Below are 13,391 nucleotides of genomic sequence, written 5' to 3'. Positions count from 1 at the left end.
TATGGGGGACAAAATGGCATGCAGAACGCTTTGGCCATCCCCATATTTCAGTTATCTTAACTCATGCTATACACAAGGAGGTGATTACAGGAAGCATGAGATGATGAACATATTACTGTCTGCAGGACCAAATCTGAAATCTTAGTCCAAGATAAATTCCAGGTAACACTCACTGACCGAAAAGCTGTTTTTAAGACTTTTCTTCATTGTTAGTGCAGAGAGCCAGTGATCCAATCTACAAATATATATATTTGGGGAAAGTAAACAGGTGGATTACAGACTTTGGTTTCCTATTATTTCAAGCTTAAAAGACAAGCAAAATCTTCAGAATATTGTTGTGGTTTAACCCCAGCCGGCAGCTAAGCCCCACACAGCCGCTCGCTCATTCCCCCCACGGTGGGGTGGGGGAGAGAATCGGAAGGGAAAAAGTGAGAAAACTCGTGGGTTGAGATAAAGACAGTTTCATAGGTAAAGCAAAAGCCACACACGCAAGCAAAGCAAAACAAGGAATTCATTCACTCCTTCCCATTGGCAGGCAGGTGTTCAGCCACCTCCAGGAAAGCAGGGCTCCACCACGCGGAACGGTTGCTTGGGAAGACAAACGCCATCACTCCGAAGGTCCCCCCTTCCTTCTTCCCCCAGCTTTATATGCTGAGCGTGACGTCGTATGGTATGGGATACCCCATTGGTCAGTTGGGTCAGCTGTCCTGGCTATGCTCCCTCCCAGTTTCTTGTGCACCTGGCAGAGCATGGGAAGTTAAAAAGTCCTTGACTAGGTAAACACTAGTCAGCAACAACTAAAACATCAGCCTGTTATCAACATTATTCTCATACGAAATCCAAAACACGGCACTACACCAACTACTAGGAAGAAAATTAACTCTATCCCAGCTGAAACCAGAACAAATATATATATGGTTATTTCAGAAATAACATTAGAATTAAGTAATACAGTAATTATTTATTGGTTTTACTACTGGTTGTATACAACATTTCCAAAGCCATGGAAACAGGAATAACCTACATTACTGCTTTAATCATTTCAATATGTAGTGATGTTAGACTTTGACAATCTATAAATACACACATATCTATACAGGCACTAGGTGTATTACACACCTGGATGTATATGTGCTATTTATCTCAAACACTGTCAGGATATAAAAACAAGAGGGGTGAATATCAGAGTCACTGGTTATGGTGGATTTCCACATCGCATTTATCCCTGGGTCAGAGCAAAGTCCCGGGTTTGTGTTGCTTTGCCGTGCAGCCAGTGGACCAGCACTACCTCTGCCTTCGCCCAATCTCACATTAACCCGGTTCAGAGCATCATTCCCAAACCCATCCCAAAAGCTTAGGACCTTCCTTTTGATACAGGATCGGTTTGGTCTCAGGTAAATACGATTTGTCAAAGGAGTTGTGCCAGCACCAACCCCCGAGTCTGCGTGTATACCCACACTTCTGTGTGGCAGATAGAGGTGTTACCACTTACTACTAAAATGCTTTACACTGCCTACATGTAGTAAAATCCCGTTCTCAGCTGCTGCAGATTTTGCTAAATGTAAACTAAAGGAGCTAACATTTCCCATGTGGGTGTTCTCCTTCAGCTGAATTTTGTGATCTTCACCTTGAGGGGGAAGCAGGAAAAACTATGGTTTTCCACTCATATTTAAAAATTCCAAGGAATTGCTTGGAAGCTTATATTTGGGAGTAGGAACTTGGCAGTGGTGGCTGGAGGGCAGGAGTTTAACCAAGGACATGCTTCCCACAGCCCCACTAGATTAAAAAACCCTGCCCATATTTAGCCAAGTTTATGCTTGAAAGATAACTAGTTCCAGAGGCTCACACTCAGCCTTCAGAGTCTGCCATGCTCGAATGGGTCAAACTGGGTTTGAGGCAGCTTTTCCCGACCCGCGTAGCTGCAGCGTGGGTCTGTACCTGAGCTGAAAGCGAAGACATTGCCTCTCCCATTCTCTCAGCTGCATTTTCACAAGTAAATTAAACAGCACCGAGGCCTGTAGCACAGTCTATAGTGTTTAATTATTAGCATGCTCCCTGGCACAGCTTTGGCTTGTCCTAGGGAGTACTCTCAGAGACTGTGTCTGGGCAGGGTTCGGAGAGTAGCACTTGCCAAGGGCTGTTCCCAATAAGCAGAAAGGATAAAGCCATCCTGTTATGGGAGGAAGAGAGTTTAGCTGTATGGATGTGAGCCAGGCTGTGCCACTTGCTCCTAGTGCCAGAGAATGGGCTCTGGCCCAGTTTAATTACAATGAAGACATATAATCAGTGACTCCTTCTCTGTCAGGCGTTGGCACCGAGGAAGGAGAAAAAAATCAAACAGTGGAGAGGGAAAAGCTGAAACCACTGGAGGGGGAGGGATGGCAGTGGGAGAGGGTAATCTTGGAGTTCGAGTCTGGGGAAAAAATGGGATTGAGAGGTGGTGCAAGGGAGAAGGTAGGAATGGATGGGAAGAAATTAAAAGGTCAGGAAGAAGGATTTGGATGGGGATGGGAATTGCATTACTTTGAGAAAGAGTTTAGTAAGTGGAACAAAATGAGGTTGCTGGTCAAAAATGAAGAATGAGATGAGGGGGGAAAAAAAAGGTGAGAAATAGATGAGACGGTGGAAACTGGAAAAGGTTAGCTCAGGAGAACGGGGTAAAAAAGCAATCAGGCCTTTGGGCAAGCAGAGGCTACAAAGCCCTTTGAGAGAACAAGGAGAACTTCTGTCCTCCAGTGTGCAAGACCCACCTGGTCCTAGGAAAGAGCTCAGGCTTTATCAGGAGATTTCATGTGTTGCTTACACATTTCTGTATCTTTATCTTTGGCTTTCACCTGTGTCACATCCCATTCTTACAGGAGCAATTTAATCTTCCCATCTCAGGAACCTCATGGTCAGACGGATGAAATGTCAGAAACAGTTAAGGTAACCCACTCTGTGTGTATCCCTGAGAGAAAACATAGAGCAGCAGTTTCCATCAATAAGTCCCTGCGGAGATTTGGAAAGGCTTCATGTTCCCTTTAAGGTATCCTTGAAGAATCATTTTAATTAACCGTTTACCTGCTGTATGTTGCCTGAGGCTTTCGGTAGCTAACATTGCAGTCGCTTTAGCATCAGCTTGTCACTAGTCATATGAGCAGTCTAGGCAGGATGCACTTGCAGTCTTTGATTTCTGTCAAGAGAAGTACAAGCCACACTGGGATAAAAATCCATACTGGGAACCATCTGACCCAGCTGAAAATTGAGACACAAGGGTAGACCTCAGACTTCCTTCTCACTGCTACTGCAACATAAATATTTCTTTTTTTCCTTTTTTCTTTTTTTTTTTCCTTTATAACTGAATATTTTACTGACCCTGCAAAAAAAAAGAAATCTTCTTACCATGATCACTAATGAACAAAAAAGCATAAAGCTCCCACTGCTATTGTGCTTGGAATATAATAGTCAAGGTTAGCACATAATAGCTAAACAATATGCATTTGAAAGCCGTCAAGAGAATAGTGCTTTGTTCTAATGAAAAGGATTGAAATGTTTTCTACTGTCTGCCTTGACACTTCATGTTACAGTACTTGGAATTACTTCAGTCAGGGAAGCTGTCACATCACTCATAAAGTGCCTATAGAGCAGCAACACCGCAGCGGCAGCACGGAGCCAGTGCAGTGCACCCACAAAGAGGGGATCATTTTTATCCTCCTTCCTTGCCAGAACCACATTTGCTTGGGGACCACCGGAGGAAAGCAGTTTCCTGGTGGGTTGGGCTTTTCTTTCCTTTTTTGATTGCTCCCTTGGCTCTGCACCAGCTTATCCTGTGGGCCAAGACACAGCACTTGGTAATTTCAGCAGGAGCAGCTCCAGGGTGAGTGTTTGCTGAGTGGGTGCTCATGCACAGCCCTGTCCATTTTGACCTTGCCTGCATGGATTTTGCCAGTCCCGGTTACTTCAAGATATAAACCAAGGGATGGAAATTCTGGTCCTGACCATATCAGGCATGTAGAGGACAAGCAATTCCAGCTACAGGCTATGCCTGGGTTATTATCAGGCAGGTGTCTTAAGATGGGGCTAAATAAGGAACTTTCCTAACTGGGGCAAGCCCAGTTTTGCAGAGGGAGGAGGTGTATGACGAAGCTGGATGAGATGCTGTTGGGTTTTGGAAACACGTAAGCGTAGAGTCAGGAAGCAATTACCCTTTCAGGTGTAAACCAGTTCCAGAAGGACATTCTGGCTTGTGGAAACAGCTCTGAGCAAAAACCCGCTTGGTTTGGAGGGTAATTAATGAGATCAGTAATTAAAGGAGCACTGAAGTAATTCCTCCTGCCCTCCTCCCCCATCAGTAAAGGACAGCCACAGCCATTCTCATAAGAATAATTCATACACAGAAATGGCATAAAACTGTGTAATGGAAAAGCATAAAAGTAAAGTTGTATGAACCAAAAAGGAAAAGAAAAAAAGAGGGAGATGACAAAAAAAAGCAGTTAACCTGTTCTTCTGGGGTGAGAGCTCAGTTTCAACTTTGCTAGTGTTTCATTAATGCACAGGTAGAGCTGCAGCCTAGCACTTAGCATCGCCAAGGAACCTAAAGTGCATCCTTCTTACCACTAAAAAATTCCCAATTCCTTGTGACAGGAATAGCATTTGTAATTGCAGTCCCTCTTCAGTCACCTGCCACCAGCACAGACAGCTGCTCCTCATTCCCAGACTGAAGATCAGACCCAGAACAGGCTCAGGCACAGAAGCAGGTGGGAGGCAGAACTTCATTACCTCAGCTCGGAGTTGCAGTCCTCAAAATACCCATCCTCTCCTTGGATATAACCAACATGCCCTTTGCCCCTTCTCAAGCAGCTGAAACCCACGCACAACAGGAGAGATTTTGAGTGGTGCTCCATGTGCTTTCAGGTGAAGTCCCTGGTTCCCAATCAGGCAGGGCAGCCCTGGGCACACAGAAGTGTTGCTCCAGATATTTAGGCAGATAGTGACCCCAGACACTCTCAGGGTTAGGCAGCAGCTGATTTACATTACAGTTTTGGCTTGCAGGACCTAATTTTACCTCTGTCCTGCTCTGGGTACCCAAATCCTCATCTGGAATGAGCCTCAGCCTAAACACCCACTTGCCAGGAACAGAGCATCTGTCCTATGTTTATTTTTACCTGGGAAACATCCACCCTCTCCCTATCTAGCCTGGAACTAATCAGCCCCACATGTCTTTGCTATGCAGTAGTAATTACCCTCAACCTCAAGGCAGGGTTTTCTCGCCTGAGCCAAGTATAAGTCAACAGAAAAATCTTTGCATCTACCAACAACAGACATGTTCACTACTGGCTAGCGGGCAATGGCTTCAGGGAAATCCTGGTAGCCAAAAGGGAAACACGGTTCAGTCATTAAGTGGTTCCTTCCTCTGTTTCAGCTCAACTCTTTTCATGTGCTTCCATGCGACCCACTGGATATCCCCCAACCATCTGAATGCTATTTCCAGTACGTCCCTGTGTTGACTTTAGGTGTTTTCCCACCAAACAACCCAGTACTGATATCCTGAAGAGTTGACAGGGAGGTCCGTCAGGGGGCATTTACTTAATGTCCTTCTCATAAATGGAGCAGCCGTCGGGACCACGCAGCCTGAGACAACAGGGGGGAAAAAAATGAATCCAGGGTGTGCTCTGTTTCAAGCAGCTCTTAGAAATGCAACAAGTTAAGAGTAAGAGAACCAAGCTCCCCTTTGCTCGCCCAAGAAAATAAAATCTTACACCTCAGCTCAAGGAAAGAATAAAACATTTTTCTTTCTTTTTTGGCACAGAGGACAAAGTTGGTGTTAATAACAAAAATGTGTTCATGGTAATATTTTAAATGATCTTTCTTTAATTTAGAGGAATTAAGATGGTTAATTAAGGGTAATTTTCATAGTGCCAGAGTATATCAGGCAAAAAATTGTTTTTGCAGGTCATTAAGAACTGAGTCTTTCTGATAACCACACGAGTGTATTGCAAGCATATATTCCAATGCAATGAATATCATTCCTATCTTTAACTAGGTAAGATATGACAATGAAGGAAGGGGCAATCTTTAAAAAATAGTACAAAGTACATTGCTCTTCATCCTTCACCAGAAGAAGGCTTGTGACAAATGCCAACATATTCCAATTTCTTTTCATTCAAAACCAGAACAAGGAGATAACTTGCAATGTTTCTGAGAACAGGAATTCTGGGACATTTAGATTCAGGAATCTCAAAATATTTTGCTATCAAAAATAACTTAAATTAGCTACTAAATACAATAGTACAATATCAAATAACAATGAAAATTGTGAAAAAGTAGTTCTGACATGAGGAAAATACTATCAGAAAAATAAACAGGGTTTTTTTTTTATGCTGTCACTTTTTTTTAATGTGTCAGAGTTCACAGTCAACATCTGGATTTTGATGATGTTGCCATTTTCTTGACCACATAGTATTTCAGAGGATGCTGCTCACCAGGTCAGAGGCTCTAGGTTCATTTCCCACCTCTGCTAGTCTATGGACTGCTTAGATCAACTCAGGCAAATCATTCAGCATCTCTAAACCTTGCTTTTGATCTCAGTAGTCAGGGTAATATTTATTTTCTCTTGTCCTTGCCTTGTTTGGTTAGCTTGCATGCTCTTTGAAGAAAGACCTGCCTTTTCCTCATTTAAATAACACCTCCCAAGAGGGCAAAGAGGAACAGCTTCATCTTGGATGTATGTACAAATAATGAATGACATTCTCCAGAATGTGCTTGCAGTCACCTTCAGTTTTTTACTGATGAGATCTTGCACTATGGAAGTAACTCCATCCGTTGTGAAGCTGTGCACCTCGCTCCCCCAACCCAATCTTTTCCCTGCTTCAGTAAAGCAGTTTTGACAAATAGAATCTTGCTAGCAAAACTAGCAGTAGCAAAATGAAAAATAATGAGGTTAGGAAGCACAGGAACTACACTCTGACTGGAGGTAGTGCTGCACACCAAGGGCAGAGGGAACTCATGGCCCTGTTGGGTATTACCCTTGAGCTGCCAGCATTGCTGAGTAGCCATTAAGCAAGATGAGCAAGGACCTACAGCTGGTCTGTAGGGATGGCCAGATGCACAGACAGTGCTCCTGCTTTTAAGTATGCAGGACAGCAAAAGTGAAAGTGAGAGACCACTTTATCACACCTTCTTCCAGGCCAAATGAAACCAACTGAAATCCATATTAACACTCCTGTTGCCCTTGGATCAAGCACGTGGGAGGATGGTGCAGCCCTCACCAAGGCAGCTGACAGCTGTAACCACTACAGGCTTCAAAAGGGTTGCACCTCTGTGGCTCAGTTTTCAACCTTAGCTCCTTACTTTAACAGAAAGATCAGTTAAACTTCACTTCTTTTACTGATAGTAAATAGGGCCAGGGGAGCATCAAAAAAGAGAAAGACCTCCACTGTGCCTCAGAGTCACGGCAGGGCAACAGAGAATGTCATGAGCTGTCCTTCACCAGCACTCCCTCCGAAAAAGTATCATCTTTTTAGAGAGAAAATGCCATAGCTTGAACAGAAGAATCACCGTTTATCGCCCCAAAACATGAAAATCATTGTTTCAGCAGAGGGCCAAGTCTCAGGGGCAGGGTTGGGTGGGGAAATACATATTACAAAGTCAAGGGCAGTGGGATACAGGATGCTCCTTCCCACGAACCATGGGTTTCTCTGAAGATCCCGGGCCTTCCCTACATCTACCTTCACAGACCAAACTGGCCATCTCTCAGAACAGCCTCCTGAGCCAGAGCAGGCTGAGATGGCATCCAAATCCACAGCGTGTTGAAAGACTCACAGGTATCGCCCCAGGGGACTCATCTGGTCAAGGCCAAAAGTAGCCATTGTGGCAGGAGCTTGCTTCACTGTGACTGACCACAGAGGACTTTTCCATCTCAAGTGATGGCCAAGTATTGCCGTGAGGCATTTCCTGATCACAGCTTAAAGGAAGCAGAGACACTAAGTGCAGGTGAGCCTCCGGTATCCAGACCAGGGCTATACTTAAAAACCGAGCCAAATGTTATTCAAAATTGAGCTAAAGATCTAAGTTCCTTCAAAAACTTTGTGACCTGTCCAGTTCCAGGAAAAAATATCCTGAAGTATTTGACATTGCAGGTAGCTCGCCTAGGCAATGGCTAAAACACTTATCCAGACTTTCCAAGACTCGGAGAAGTTTAGATCTGCTATTGGCCAACCACTTGGCACCTGCTTTCATGGTTTAATGATCTGGATGCTGCCATAAACCATTCCACAAGATTTATGAAACAACATAGCACTGTATATTTGGGAAAGCAAAGGGTAAGGAGCTGGAGCCCTCGCACCCAAAATCACTGACTAGCCAACCATTGACCCACTCAACAGCTCTCACTGCAAGCAGCTCCTTTCTCCCAGTTATAAGTGAACCAACCTTTTCAGAGAAAGCCCCATAGTTACTAAGAGACAAGTCAAACAGAAAAGAGTAAGCTTGCTTGCCAATGGAAATTGGCCGCATCAGAAGAAAATCTTACCACTTCACGAAGTACTGCCAGCAAATGCCATTAGGCGGTTAGACTGCTAGAAGAGCAAAGGAACTGCCATATGGGGTCATCCCAGGTGGTACCCTGGTTTCGCCAGTAAGCAGGGGAGGGGGTAAGAAGGAGCCACACAGAGGGTGAGCATCCCCGGGCATGTGCTCCCAGCCTTGGCAGTGTTTGGTTCATTCAAAAGAGGGAAGCTGCATGCAGACCATCAGGTTTAATAATTGCCAACGGGCCAAGCAAAAGTCATTTTAACTTTCAAGCGTAACAAATTGCCCAACAGTTACGGAGTCCAATCCCCCCTCCTTTTAACGTTAAACCAGTGTAAATTCATATACTTTAACAGAGGTGCTTTTGTGTTGGGTTTTGTTTAAGCTGGTGTGGCTTAGTTCACCAGCCCCTCAATCAACAGCCCTTGAAACTTGTCCCTCCCTCCTGAGCCCCTTCACCCTCTCATAGACAGCATCAGAGCTTTTCTAACATGCCCTTCCTGAAAGCTGTCCATCAGACTTGTCCTGTTCCTTTTCTTCATTCAGCTCAACCTTGCTTTCCTGTGGATATGTGCACACTAACTTTAAGAGCCTAGAGGAGGGCTCGAAAGGATAACATGGAGGCAAAGGAAGCCAAAACAAATGTTGTGTTGTGAGGTTTTTTGATTATTCAAATGCTCATGAATTGTCAGAAAACTGGACAGGTAATACTTTTTCTAAACAGAGTCTTTAATTTGGAAAAAATACTAAAAGCTCAGCATTTCACGCCTCCACTGAGATATGCCTTTGGCTACCCTTTTATTTTTCATGCCGTGTTTTCTGAAACATTACATTCAAGAGAATATATTGCCTTCAAATCATGTACACATGCATGTTTATTAAGTCATTACCATAGCCTTAAGTCCATAAAATCACTGTGGACTGCAATACCACATGTGCATCCAGCAATTAGATGAATAAATTAACCCTGAAAAATTTCTGCTTGGGGTGGAAGGGAACAAGCTGTACTGTGAACATTGAAATAACACTCCAGAATAGAGAAATCATTTTGTATTTAAAAGACTGCTACCTGGCTAGCACTCAGAAAAGACAAAAAAAAAAACAAAAAACAAAAAAATCACCTAATCATGCTGATGATTACCAATAGCTTTAAATTTCTGAAGTAAAAGGAAGAAAAAAATAGTAGAAAACAAGGATCTGGCAGAGAACACAGTTCCAAAGTGCATTACTCCGTCAGTGTCATTTTCTATGCGGCGGTGTTCTTTCAATTATTTCTTCCCCTCTTTTCCTCTCTGCAAAGAAAATTGGCAGAAAAAGTTGCCTGCAGGATCAGAGAGGGGTATTTTTATCAACCTACAACTAGATTAAAAATCCTTTATCTGAAATGCAGCAGAGGACTGGCCTAAATTAAATCCCATCTCCCTTTGCTTCTAGGCTGTGAAGGAGTAGCACACAAAGGGCATTTTGCTTAATTTGTATTATTTTTTAATTTCTGTTGGTTTTAGTTTACACTTGCACAAGTTATCCATTGCAAAAAGGAACAAGGGAGGGAGCAGAGAGCTAAACAGTAAATATCCAAGATGAGGGATGTTACCTGAAATGTTGGCCAGTCCATCACCTGAGGACACAGTAGGTCAAGCCCAAAGCTGTGAAGGGCATCTTCTAGCCAATGCATCATTAGCCTGGACATCGGCTTTCTACGCTTGCTGTAGTGCCCTCTTTATCTCCACAGGGACTATTCACATGGCAGAGCATTTGCAGAACCTGGGCTTACATGAATTTTTAATGGTATTAATAATCACTGTTTGCAGTGTTGCACTGCAGTGTGCCTACCAAAGAGCCTTTCAGTAACTGGGTCACCAGAAATGCCCTCTGTCACCATGCCCATCGCATTGCTGACATAATCACCAGGTGTTAACCGTACCAACACACATGCATTTGCTTAATTATGCCCATTTGATGCAAGCCTCTTTTATCTGCACAGCCCTAAAGCCCAGGGGTGTTGATGTTGCAACCCAGATACAGCTGGATAAAAATGGGGAAGAGGACAGTAAACAAAGTTGGGAAACAGAGGCAGGAGAAAGCAGGACCTGAGGAGGTGGCGTCGTTGCATTAACTTGTTAATCTCCCGTGAGTGAACCATTGGCTTGTACAGGAAGGGTTAGAAACGTTTGGGTCTCTTCCCTTTCAAGCCTCTAAAGGACACCACCACCAAAAATAAGGTTGGGTGAAGAATCAGCAGACACCCTGTCCAGGCTATTTTTGGGTAGTTGTTCCAATTTCTGCACTGCTGGCTTCTCTGGCTCTGTCTCATGTCAGAGTGTACAGGAGCAAACAGCTATTAACTTGGCTCGGCAGTGATTGCTGTGCACAGTGGCCTGGGCAGAGATTTTTCATTTCATTTTCATACATCATTTACAGCTTGCTGCAGCCATTCCAGAAAGTCAGCACCAATCTCCTTAAGTTAACATGGAACAAACAGGAAAAGAGATAGAATTCTTCTGTTGTCATTTAAAAGTCTTGTCATGTCTGGGCACATTTGGTGCTACCACTGATTTCATTTTCAATATACTTCACTGATATAACGAAGTCATTTCCTTGAGAATACACAGGGGAGGCCTGGACAGCATTAATGTAGAAAAAAACAAACAGAACCAATTTGCTTGTAACAAACCTATTTTCTGTATTGCCCTTTGCTTGTTGTTGGGTATTTTTTCCTCGCATTTTATATTAATATGATGGGCCAGATTCTGATTTTCAGCATTGCTGTAAACCCCCCAAGGAACAAATAGAATTTCTCCAGATTTATAAGGGTTACACAGATGAGGATAAGGCCCTGAAGCTTGTCTCAAAATAGCTTATACAGCTCCTCCTGTTTATGCCTCAATTGGGACTGCTAAAAAATAGGTGAAAAGTGCTCCAGAAATGCCCAAGAGTCCTTCTGCACCCAAGTTCAGACAATCATTATGTCTGTGTCCTTTAATCATTTATCCTCTCTGCTTCAGTTACGTACTCTATGAGGAGAAGTATAAAAATAACTCCTTTGCAGCCTCCAATGGCTATAAGGAGGATTAATTAGTTAATGTTTGCACAGTACATGGGCCAGGCTCTGCGTTGATTTATGCTTGATGCATGTCAGCTGGGGTGGATTAAGGTGGGAGCCAACACAGATTTGAGCCTCTTGCAAAGAATGCACCAGGTCCAATGCTACTAATTTGCTGTTTATTTTTTTTTTTCTGTCTTTATGACAGCTTCACAGAGCTGACAAGGTTTTGTACCTATCTAGGGAGCTCTGCATCTCTGCAGATGAGTGTGGGGACCCAGCCTGGCAGTGGTCTTTAGGGAATATATGAGGTTGTAGAGGTGAAGTCATGATAAGCAGCTCTCCAGAAGGAGTGGTGGCACAGAGCTCTGACTCCATGAACAAGGGGATAAGCAGACTTTGCTTTAAAACAAAGTCAGGCAGTGGAGGAACAGTTATTTAAGGAAGAAACTGTTTCCTTGGTTCTTCTAGATCTCTGCTTTGCACAGGTGCAACCAGTACATTTAGGTACGGTAAGGCAAAACAAGCAAAAATAAGTGTAATTTGGCTTTTCAGTTTGAAAAGTCTTCTAGGCAGTGATTGCATTTCACTGCATAAGAGCATATGGCCCTATTACTTGATCCTCTTACCAAGGGCATCATTAACGACTTTCCCTTAACCCGACAGTATACACTGTTGAATGGTTAAAAGGATGTTCCAGTAAACAAAATACTCAAAAGCCAGTCTGTACTGTTATCCCTCTCCCCTTGCCCTTTGAATTCAGGCCAAGAACATCTCATGTATCATATGAAAGGATTGCCATAGTGAGAGCACAGTGACAGTCGCACTGATACCAGCTGCAGCAGTGAGCACTGGTGTGCAGAGCAGATCTGCTGCTGAGCTTGATTTAGTGCCTGCCTATTCCGGGAATCATGAGAAAAGGCAAGAATACAGTACTATTCCCCCATGCAAACTCAGTCCCGGTGTAATGTTTCCAGGAGGTGCATCCCATAGTTCTCCCACAATAGTCCAAGAATGGTATTTGGATGAGCTTTCATGTGAAACAGGCCAGATTAATTCCTGGACTGAACAGGGAGCCTTGACGCCTAATTCAGACATCTATGTTAGATGCCCAAAACCAAAAAGAATAAATAGCCCTTGTCAAATAATCGTTCTGCTGAAATCAGCCTGACTTACAGTACCCAATAATACTCCTGATCAACGAAGATAGAAGTGTCAGGTCCAAAAATCCTGACAGTTACTAAACTTCAGAATGTATAAAGCAATGACACACCAAAGAAAAGAGGGGAATAGAAGGGAAAAAAAACTTCGTATTTAAGACTACCACGGCTTACATAGCACCTTTTGTCAGGACCAGCTCTCAGGATATCTGCTTATGTGAAAACCTTGCAAGGGAGAAGGGGAGGGAGGATTCTTTGCCTCACTGAAGTTAATATGGAGTTAAATACCTCTCTCCCTGTGTGCTTAGTGGAGTATCACATTTGTTCAGTCCCTTGTACTTGGTCCTACTGCCCTCTGCTACATGAAGTATTACTGCATTCCCAGATACAATTTTCTCATTTTGTTGCCTCAGTCATGGGCCCATAAAAACTGTTTCAATGGATAGAATTGTTAATTGCAGGAATAGGGAAATAGATCTGCCATCAATGTTAATATTCTTTGATAAGTAGCTGTCTAGAAATCACTTCAAAGTAACGGAGAGACATTGAAGTAATTTCCATCGAGAACAGTGCTTGATAGACAGACACATGAGCAGGTAAATAGAACCCTAAGTTAGCAGGATGGCACATACATATTTATATATAAATGCATGCTGATGCAAAAGGGCTCTTTCAACCAA

The sequence above is a fragment of the Calonectris borealis genome, chromosome 5 (assembly GCF_964195595.1).
Source record: "Calonectris borealis chromosome 5, bCalBor7.hap1.2, whole genome shotgun sequence".
NCBI lineage: Eukaryota > Metazoa > Chordata > Aves > Procellariiformes > Procellariidae > Calonectris > Calonectris borealis.
This window is presented reverse-complemented; position numbering follows the sequence as displayed.